This window comes from Condylostylus longicornis, unplaced genomic scaffold, assembly GCF_029603195.1.
Source record: "Condylostylus longicornis isolate FDR11 unplaced genomic scaffold, ASM2960319v2 ptg000152l, whole genome shotgun sequence".
Classification (NCBI taxonomy): domain Eukaryota; kingdom Metazoa; phylum Arthropoda; class Insecta; order Diptera; family Dolichopodidae; genus Condylostylus; species Condylostylus longicornis.
In genome coordinates this window covers 583,493-594,167 of record NW_026578120.1, presented here as the reverse complement: position 1 = coordinate 594,167, position 10,675 = coordinate 583,493, and the positions used below count along the sequence as shown (strand labels likewise).

Genomic DNA, 10,675 nt, shown 5'->3' with positions numbered 1-10,675 from the left:
TCAATAGGCATCCAACTAAAATTGAAGCTCATTAAAGAACATAACATACATATGTACATATATTTGATCAAATATAAAGGAAACTTCAACTTACCTGTTGAATATATTGCAGGTTTGGAATCACTTCAGTCCTGGGTATTTTATTCCATAATTTTCTGATTTTGTAGAAAAAAAAATTAGAATATTACACCACATTTCACTTGTTTATTTTTATAAACATGAAAGATTGACATTTTGCAGACACCAGAAAAAGATTCGTTCAATAGCTTTCGTTCAGTTGGATCGGTGTTGCCGCATGGCAAAATCGATCAAAATAAATCATCTCAAATATTTGTCAAGTGTGGTGGAGTGAAATAAAAAAGAACGAGCGAATGAAATGAAAAATATGTGAAATGGGGAAAAATTTTATATAATAATATAAAGAAGTTACAACAATATACGGCGCAGTGTATATAAAATTACATTGTATTTTTAAGTTCAGTGAACTGCGTCATCTGTTCTATATACAAGAAAACATATCAACCAAAAAAAAGTGGGACTGGCTAGGTGTATCGCCGTTGCACAACCATTTGGATAAATCTTTTCTGAATCTACAAATAGGGTGGAAAATTCAGATCAAGAACACAGTATTAGAAAAACCGTCGCATCGAGCTTATACATTTAAATTTTATGTTGAAATTATATAATAAGTTTATATAAAGTCATAGTCAAAGAAAAGTAAATTTTGTTAATGGAATCAATAAATTGTTACCATATGAATTGAAAAGAAAAAAAGGGAAATTGTTTTTTTTAAAATTAGTTTATATAAAAAAAAGGGAAAATAATAATTTATGCTCGGAAAGAGGCAATAATAAAATTTTATTGGTTTGTATTGGTGGCTTTTGTGTATAAATGTTAGCGCAAATCGCCGCCTAACAGAGACGATAGCCAATTTGTTGCTGTACGAATAGAGTCTTATAAATAAAGTTTCGATGCTGGTGTGCTTTACTGCCCTCCGGGACGTGTTATAAAGAGTGTTTCATTCGAAGATCTCCTGAATCTCCTTAAAGTAAGGCTTATTCTCGGAGGTGAATTTAATGCCAAACATATTAATTCGGGCTCTAGATTGACCTCAACAAGAAATTAAGAGCTAAGAAATGCTATTAGAGAGATTGACTGTCACTACCAATCTACTGGTACACCAACATATTGGCCAACTGATAGAAGTATGATTCCAGATCTGCTAGACTTCTTTATTGTCAAGAAAATCTCATCAAATTTAATTAGTTTAGAAGATAACTATGATTTGGATTCGGGTCATTTTGCAGTTATATTAAACTTAACAGAGACAGTTACCAAGAAACAAAATAAGCTCATGTTGATTAATAAATCCACTGACTGGATTAGTTTTAAAGAAGAGATAGAGAATAAAATAAACTTAAGAATCAAAGTACGAACCCAAAATGATTTGGATTCTGAGGTTGAGAATTTTAATAAAATCATACAAAGCGCTGCCTGGAATAATACAAAACAATGTGAGTATAAATCCGTGGGTATGACTTACCCAAGAGAAATACTAAATATGATAAGCGAAAAGAGAAGAGGTAGACGCATATGGCGAAACTCACGAGATTCGCCAGATAAAACTGCACTCAATGCACTCACTCAGAATCTAAAAAGCAAAATAAGAAAAATCAAAGAAGATTTATTTGATAACTACATTAAAAATTTATCAGCCGAACAAGAAAGAAATTGTTCCTTATGGAGAGCTGCAAAAAATATTCAAAAGTCAATTTTACATGTTCTCCCTATTAGTGGAGCGGATGGCAAATGGAAAAGCGGATGAAATAGAAAATAATAAAACACTTGCAGATCATCTCGGTCATTTTCAGGCCAAATGACATACACTCCAACAAAAATATTTCAATGGGAAATGTGAGAGCAGAAGACGTTATCGCTCCATTTCATTTGCACAAAGAGAAAAAGTGGAAGAATGTGAAAGAAAGCACCGGGTTATAATTTAATTACCCCTGAGATACTGAAGCAATTACCAAGAAAGGGTATAACAGTGTTGACTTTTTTAATGAATTCTACATTAAGGTAAAAATATGTGCCTAATACTTGGAAGGTAGGGGAGTTATAATGGTACAAAAACCTGGTAAAGCTTTAAATGAGATCAAGTCTTATAGACCAATTTCTCTGCCACCAATTTTTTCGAAACTTTTTGAAAAGTTATTACTAAAAAGAATGGGACCTGTAATTGCGGAGAGGTCATTAATTCCGAACTACCAATTTGGGTTTAGAGCATCATTTAAATGAATAAGAACATTAACTACTGATCAAATTCATAGAATTACCAATATCATTGAGAAAGCCCTAGAAGAAAATCAAATTTATGCAACAATTTTTGTAGACGTGGCACAGGCTTTTGACAAGATTTGGCACAAAGGATTAATATACACGTTAGGAAAAATATTACCGATGCAATATGTAGATATTCTCACTTCTTATTTAACCGAAAAACTATTTAGAGGCAAACAGGAGGGGAACTATTCCACACTTAGAGAAATAAGAGCTGGTATTAAATAAGGCAGTATTTTGGATTCAATACTATATTTACTCTCTACAAGAGATGTGCCTCAAAAAGAAAACACAATTGTAGCTAATTATGCTGACGGTACTGCAATTATTTATTTATTTATGTTTAGCTCAAACATTTTACATAACTTAAAATTAAAGAATACATATACAGATACCAAAGAATACCGAATAACTTCTAATCACGTCTATACATTTCGCGGCCAGTTCCATGTACTCATCTTTTTGCTTATTGAGGGTTACATTAATTTCTTTTGAACAAGTCAACCAGTTTCCAATGATGGTCAATGCATCCCTCACACACAAAATATTGCGCCAGAAAAGAAAAGCATCACCCTCTAGGAGCACTCAAACAAATCCCATGAAATCTTTTGTTGCAAAATCCATTGCGAGTAAGCAACTCGCTTTTTGCGTCTGATACAGAGCATATTGAACTATCACATCTGTAGATCGAACTTATCTCGACAACTATTTTAATCTAGCTTTTAACTTTTAATCACTTTAAATTTTAAGTGCAATATAATGTAAGTGATATGACAATTTTTATTAAGTAGAAAAAGTTATAATAATTATTGTCAGCTCTTTTTTATTTTTTTTAGTCTTAATTATAATAAACTGCGTATTATTTAATGCAGGTAGTACAACACTCACGTTTGCAAAAGAACGAATTTTTCTTTCTTTTTACCTTTGTTCTACAAAAAAAATTTTTTTGTTTTTTACAAAATATGTAAAGCAGTTTAGGTAGGTCAAAAAACAAAACTAAAATTTTGTTATAAAATCGTGAGTAATACTGCGAATTTAATATTTAGTTATTGCTTTTGTTTTTATTGTTTTTCTGTATTATTTAATTGAAAAGTTAAAGTTTAGTAAATATTAGCTACTATCACTGTTATAAAGCGTAAAAAGAAGCACAACCGTTCTTGTTAATTGTAATATGAGAACTGATTATGGCAGTAGCACCAAATATTGACGACGTCACAAGAAAGTTGCAATAAGCAAGCAATAGGTTTGATGTTAGGACCAAGAAATGGAAAACAAATCTAAATGAAACTAAGTTTGCACAAGTAAATTTTGCAAATAAAGTTCTTGTAAATCCCCCACGTGTTAATTTAAATGGGGTAGATGTTGCGCAGGAAAATGTAGCAAAATATCTAGGAATGACACGGGATGTCCTTGTCATCCTTCCCCTCCTTCTGGGAGAATCCCCTCCTTGTTATCTGGGATTCTTCCAGAAGGCTAAAGAGATTTTGCCTTCTGATGTAGCGCAAAATGCAATCTCTGTTCAATCTCTTTCAATCTATATTAGAGAAAATTTAATGGTTGGTTTAAGGGACCAGTATAACAAAACATAAGTTTCGCAACGAAACTTGCTGCCGTATGGGCCTCGATTTAATTTGTAAAGAAACATGCACTTAATAGCGGTATATAAATGATAGTGTGATTATAACCAAACACGAAATGAATAAAACAAGTTGTTAAATAATATTATTTGAAAAGTATCAACAGTAATTAAACTTATTAACGGCTACGACAGGCATTGTATTGTGCATAATATTAACTCTAAATATTTTTAATATTTAATAAATATTTTTCTTTTGTTAACTTTTCATTCTTTATTTAATAATTTTTTTTCTTTATTTTATAAAAATTCGTTTGGTATTTTGAGCTTTTTAAATTTTTCATATGCTTAAGCAAAAAAAATTTACCGATAAACTGGCAATTTAAGATATTTTGTAATATTAGTAAAAGTATTGTGTACATTGAAACATTTACGCTAATAATTCACTTATGTAAAGATCCAGTTAAATTCGGTATTCAATGGGCATGTTGTACGTTAAACTTCAACTTTAACATACAAGTTTTTTCTCTTGTTCAAACTTTAAGTAGCAAGTTTTCTCTTTTGTTCATTGCAAAGAAGGAATATTAAGAATACAATGAAACTCAATGACAGGTTCACTTAACTTCACGTCTTCCCGAAATATTTGGAATGAAATAAAAGAACATAGAAATACAAAGAAAAAATTTTAATTTTCACTGATGTAATAAATTTATGTGTATACGTATGAAAATAATGTTATGGCATTCATAAAATTCAAAACGATATTACTTGCTAATTTTTCAAAAATTTTTTATTTCCAAAAATTGATGTTTATTTGACGATAGTATTATATCGAATTTAAAACCATCGATAGTTTCGATAGCGCCATCAATAGTTTTCCACCTCTAGTTTCAAATGTTAATGAGAATTGAGGAAGAATGTATGATTTTTCATGTAAGTAAATTGAGAAGTTGAGTGAGTAAGTTATCATTGTAAAGTAACTTGAGTAGTGTCGGCTAACGAAAATGTTATTGAAAGTAATATGATGTGGTATATTTTTTTTTTTATTTATTATCTCAAGAGAGCCCAATCGCTCGTACAGAGTGTATAACATTTATAATCAATTCTATAAAAAGTATAAAAGTTTTAAATTCTTTTCCATTGAATTTACAAAAACTTTTATACTTTGCTAAACATTGAATTTTTGTTTCTTGAATTGCTTTGAAAAACAAAGCAATTCAAGAAACAAAATAAATTCAATAACAATGGGGAAACAATTTCAAATAGAACAAACTACACAACATTAAAATTTTTGCACTTCTAAATTATAACAATTGAAAAAAAACGGTATGCTAGGAATCAAAACTATGTCCTATTTCTAAAAAATTCATTTACTAATTTTTTAAATTTATGTGCTTCAATAATTTGTTTCATTTCATTTGGTAATTCGTTGTACATTTTAAAAGCTAAATTATAAATCGTATCTTAATTATTAAATCTTTTTGTAGATGACGTCACTCTTATGTTGCTCGCATCTCTAGTGAAATAACTGTAAATGTTGCTGTTCATAATAGGCTTCACATTTGTGTGAATATTCTTATTGATAATTATATGTGCCTGAGTAACCAACTTACATTTAATTAGCAAATTCAGAGGTAATATTTTATGGGTCTCATGAATCTTTCTTGTTGAAGCCCGTACTTTATATACAAATAAGTTTTTTATAGCTTTATTTTGTATACGCTGTAGCATATCCAAATCTTTCATCCACATATTTCAAGAATTAGAGTTATTATCTCATTTAAGTTATTTAAAAGATAGTTATAGAATAGTTTCAAATAATTTAAATTAGTTTTTAGGTTAAAATAAATATGTACTACCTGCTATCAAACAATTTTTTTTGTACATAATAATTTTAAAACTAGTTCATGCTATATTTATACGTATGGCCTTAAGTCAAATACACAAAAATTTACATAAGTACCTGTCATTTTACAATCCGAATTTTTTAAATGATTTGCTAAGTTACAATTTATTTCAAAAATAAAAAAATAATCAAATCCGGTCATAAAAATATATGATTGCTTTTTCCAAAACATTTTAAATAGTTTTCTTACTTAGCTAATGGATATATTAAGTTTTTTAAATTTTTTCAAATAATATTAAATTTGTATTGGTAAAATAATATATAATTGTATTTTTTAAATTATGTTCTAATTCCCTTTTCAAATTCTTTCTTTACTATGTATTCATATATAATAATTTATTTTTTCATTAATTTAATTTTTACTTGTATTTAATAATTATTATTCTTTCATTAATTATATTTTCGACTTGACACTACGGTTACTTCCCATATCTTGAGTTAACTTACCCTATGAGAAAAAAACTCTTCACTTAAAAATGATAAAATGCCTTCAGTAGCAAATAAAATGTTGAAGGCGAAGGTTGGGCTCGCTGTTTTTTCGCTTTTTTGCATTTATTTTAAAAATTTTAAAATAATTGTGAATAAAAATATTATTATATTTAATTGATTTTTTAAATATATTTTTGGAATTTTACCTGCTATAATATTTATTATTTATTTATTTATGTTTTGCTCAAACATTTTACATAACTTAAAATTAAAGAATGCATATACAGATACAAATTTTTTAGACAAAACAAATTTTTGACTTTAAAATTAAATTTAAAAATTATATATTTTTAAATGAATTTGATATGAATGAAAACAATGAAAAACTAAAACAAGAATTTGTTAAAATAAAGAAGAGGGTTATACTTAACTATAACTAAATAGAAGCTTTTTCATCGTGTCTTTCTTCAGTGAAAATTCAAGTCTGTGTTTGTGTTTGTTGCATAAACGCAGCATTCCGCTGACAGGTTCATGTTTCCCATAATTGGACCTACTAAAAGAAATAATGAAAAGATCAGGGACGAGAAGGTTGGAGTTAATCGCAATTTTATTTAAAATATTTCAAAAGATTAAGTCAGTTTTCATAAGCTGAAAAATGAATAACAAATCCGTGTTGATGAATTAATTTGAGCCAGTGCTGTAAGGTGGAAGAATGATGGGGTCTTCCCAAGAAAGAAAGCGCGTGCGAACCTCAAAAAATTTTTTTGAATAGACTCAATCCTATTAATATGTATATCGTAATAGGGTGACCATACTTGTGAAGCATATTCAAGATGCGGACGGACCAGGCATATGTAGAGCGATTTTAAGACATAAGGATCATTAAACTCCTTTGACCAGCGTTAAATGAAACCTAACATCAAGCTTGATCTGCATATGATATGATTATAGTGGTTTATGAATGATAACTTGCTATCGAAGCAAACACCCAGGTCCATTTTTGAATCAATTTGAAGAGCTTGGCCATTCAAAGTATATTTTGTAAAAAATGGCCGTTTTTGCTTAGAGTAGCACATTTGTGCATATTTACTTACATTGATTTTTGAGCACAAGCTGTAGAAGCGGTTAAGATCATTCTGAAGACAACGCATCATTTGTAGAGCTTGTTTTTTTTTAAATTTTCATGTCGTCAGCATATATTAATACTTCCCTGTGCGTTGGCATGGAAACAACATCATTAATTGAAATTATGAACAGCAATGGAACTAAGTGACTACCCTGGGATACACCAGAATTAGACGAACGAGGCGAGGAAATTGCTGAACGAAAGAGGACTCTGTAAGTCCTGCCAGAGAGATATGACTTTATCCAGGCTAAGAAGTTGTCAGGGAATCCTAAGAGTTTCAATTTTAAAATAATAATTTCATGTGGTAGTATGCGTAGTATGGTAGTATGCGTCTGCGTAAATTACGTCCGTCTGATACCCATTTTCCATATTAATTGAGAAAACTGTCGTGGCTTCCACTAGATTAGTCACCGTGGATTTCTTTTTCAAGATGTGAAGATTTCAAGATGCTGACGCGCACTAATGAATGGCATACAATGGAAATAAATATTGTCATATACCATCAACTCAAAAATCTTAGGAATTGCCGACAGTTTAGCTATAGAACGATAGTTTGACACGTCATTTTTATTGTTTTTCTTATGGATTGGCATAATGAAAGCTTCCTTCCACACGGACGGGAAAATGCCCGAAGAATAAGACTTATTAAAAATTACGGTTAAGATGGGCGCCAGAGAAGAGCAGCACCTGCTTAAAATAATCTCAGGAACTCCATCTGGTCCAGGAGAAGGACTAGAACCCAAATTGAAAAGATATTTTTCAACCAAAGAGTTCGTGACAAAATTAGTGAAGGTAGTTTTACGATAGTTATCAATGTGCCGAAAGTCGTGAACATGTAATTGAAAAGGCTCGTCAATAGATGGTTGGTCGTCAATGCAATAAGAGAAAGATACCGGAGGATGACAGATATCAACGTTAACCAACAGATTCGGGACAGTTATAAGTAAACAATTGTTTGACTAGATCCAGTTGCCTCAATTGATGGTTTTTTTTTTTAAAAATATTTGTTGCAAATTATTTAGATGAAAAGTATCTATAAAAGACAACTCCAATTCACTAAAATAGTCAATTGAATCAAAAATGGTTCCTCATCATGAATCATCCACCTCATTTTGGGGAGATTAAATTCTCCGAAAACAAAAACCTCATCCTCAGGGTTAAAAGAATTGCATAAATAATTAATTGCCGGAGAAAATTTTGCATATAACTCATTACTTGCGTTAGGCGGTATATAACAATTGACTAAGAAAAGCGTTTTGGAATTCAGCTCAATTTTAACTGCGATGATTTCAAGATCATCGGAGTCTTAAATGTCAATAATACTAACTGATAACGAGTTTTTAACGGCGATTAATGCCCCACCTCCCTTTGGTGTGTGTCCCTGCAAGAGAAGTGCATGTCGGTCCTTTCTAAAAACAGAAAATGAAGAGTTGAATAATTCAAGATTATTGATGGAGGGGAACAACCAAGTTTCCGTTAGAACATAAATATCACAGTCAAGAAGCGAAGAGTTAAACAGAACGGTGTTAGTTTTAGTCCTTAGTCCACGAACATTTTGATAGTACAAAGAAAGTTGTTTCACGGTCCTTGTTATACTATTTCCAAAACCAGTTAATTGGACCAAGGTATTGTTGTTATAAAAGCTACTTGAAGAAAAAACTTGTTGTTTGCTTCCCTCATCCTGTGCAAATAATCAATCCATTTAATTTTCTCATATGGCTCCTAAATGTTTGTAAATCTTTATCAACTCTGGCGACAGATATATTTAGCCTTGTCATGAATTTTTTTAAATAAGTTATATAAATTAGTATAGTCAGAGGGAAGGTCCTCACTTTCAATAAAAACCTTAACACCTAAACTAGTTTTACCATCGTGGTGCACATTCTCTGCCGCGTCGTGAAGATATGTCAAGTACAATTTAACATTCTCATATACAGCTCAGCGAGCGTTGAGTAGATTGTGGGTGTTGGGTATAGATATAGAAAATTGGATGTTAGCTGTGAATGTTTTACCATGAATGAAATTTGGGTATTTGGTTCCATTGTCAATATTTTTGTTCTTGTTATTATTTGTATTGTCGCTATTGTCTTTTTCAGTAATTTCATCGTTATTATTGCTATTGAGATTTATGTCAGTACTACTATCATTATTATTACTATTATTATTATTACTATTGTTATCATTATTATTGTTAATATTATAGATGTTGCTAATTATTACTATTATCGTTGTTATCGTTATTATTATTATTATTATTATTATTATTATTATTATTATTATTATTATTATTATTATTATTATGACTTTTGCACTTCTCAGCCATTTGCTGGAAACATTTACCTATCCCCAACGCGATGTTATATTGTTGGGGATCAGGCTCGGTCGGCCATCTTTGGCATAGACTTCACCTCTTTCGTATTTATCATGTTAGTTTTCCTCCTTTTATTCAATATTTAGAAACTCACGGACGATTCTGCAGCTGTCTAAAATTACTGCCTTTTGCATTCTTTCAATAACTGACCGGTTTAATTTAAGTTTTATGACCCCCTCTGCTGTTTTCTTCGGAATTAGACCTGTTGTTGAAAGGATGATTGGTATGATTTTAACGTCGTCAACTCTCCATGCGTCTTTGATTTCATTTCCTAGTGGTATGTATTTCTGAATTTTTTCGGTGTTTGTGGTACTCAGGTAGTTATTGTTGACCACTGCTATATCTATAAACATCACCTCTTTGTTAACCTTGTTGTGGATCACTATATCGGGTCGGTTGTGGACGATGGTATTGTCAGTTACGATCGAACGATCCCAGTAGATTTTAAAATTTCTATTTTCGGTAACTGCATGTGGGGAATATTTGTAGTACGGCTCATTTGTAGTTTCGAGGTCCATCATTTTCATTAACTCTATATACAGGACCTTCGCCACGTTATCATGCCTTAGTTTGTACGCTGTTTGAGCAATAACACTGCAGCCTGCTAAGATATGTTGTATTGTTTCTCGTGTGTTTGAGCATTTTCTGCATTTATCATCTGTTATTGATGTATCTCTAACAACGTATTTAAGATAATTTCTGGTGGCAATGACTTGGTCTTGAATCGCTATCATAAAACCCTCAGTTTCTGCAAATAATTTTCCTCTTGTTAGCCATTTGTTTGAGAGATCTTAGTCAATATTTTGTGTTCTTAGTTCATTTGGGTGTCTACCATGTATTTCTTTTGCTTGCCATCTACTAATCAAGTTTTGTATACCATTTGGTGTTTCATCATTTCTGCTCTGATTTAGATTAAGAATGGTGTAA

General features: G+C 30.8%; 1 protein-coding gene across 2 annotated transcripts in view; it reads left to right on the top strand.

Moving 5' to 3' along the window:
• The first annotated feature begins 5,029 nt into the window (after nt 1-5,029).
• The window catches only part of LOC129615852 (WD repeat-containing protein 48 homolog), a 40,644-nt gene continuing 34,998 nt past the window's right edge, over nt 5,030-10,675 (top strand). Inside the window, exons 1-2 of one of the 2 annotated variants that reach the window (XM_055531237.1) lie at nt 5,030-5,242; nt 5,404-5,550. The gene's annotated coding sequence lies outside the window, so the exon portion shown is untranslated. Of the gene's footprint in view, nt 5,338-5,403; nt 5,551-10,675 lie in introns of both variants that reach the window. The other variant, XM_055531236.1, reaches the window with a different exon arrangement.